Source organism: Otolemur garnettii, unplaced genomic scaffold, assembly GCF_000181295.1.
Source record: "Otolemur garnettii isolate 467f Iridium unplaced genomic scaffold, OtoGar3 scaffold00142, whole genome shotgun sequence".
NCBI classification, from domain to species: Eukaryota; Metazoa; Chordata; class Mammalia; order Primates; family Galagidae; genus Otolemur; species Otolemur garnettii.
In genome coordinates, this window is record NW_003852537.1 from 2,735,210 (window position 1) to 2,736,003 (window position 794).

Consider the following 794-nt stretch of genomic DNA (forward strand, 5'->3'; position numbering starts at 1 on the left):
TATGCAGTGGGGCAGCCTCTGTTGGGGTCCTGGATGGGCCACCTGTAGAAACAGGAGCAAGTGGGGCAGGTTGATGTCTTTCAGGGCTCTCTGGTCGCTTCTGTTTCCATTATGAACTAGCAAGCCAGGTCAGGGGCTGAGACTGAGGAGGGCAGAGGAAGTGTTGGATGTTGAGGAGAGGCACATGTGTGGAAGTCACCCAGGAGAATGGGGACCTGGACATTCTCTTAGAGAATCATGATCTGATTGCCAGATAGTAATGCCAGCCTTTTTTTTTTTTTTTTTGAGTCTGGGGTCTCACTGTCTGCTCAGTCTGTTTTCAAATTCCTGCCCTCAACCCGTCTTCTGCCTCTGCCACTACCTCCACCTCCCACCAACTTTAAAATGAGGCCAGTAATCTTGGCTACTATGTACTGATCACTCACATCCACCAGGCACTGTGCATAGTCCCTTACACACTTTGCATCACCATTCATCCTCGGGACCACCCCATGAGGGTAGGCATTAATATCACCCCGCTGCTTCACAGGGAAACTGAGGCACAGAAAGCTGCTATAAAGTTTCCAAGGTCTCCCAGCCAGTAGAAGTGGATCTTTGTACACCAGATCCACGGCACAGTCCTAAGATCACACTGCTCTGCCTCCACACCACATACACAAGAGAAGCACACCACTGCTTGCTGGTTCTTACAGAAATACATTCCTATGAAGAAGACTTGGACTGGGAGGCCAAGGCAGGTGGATTGTCTGAGCTCATGAGTTCAAGACCAGCCTGAGCCAGAGGGAGACCTTGTC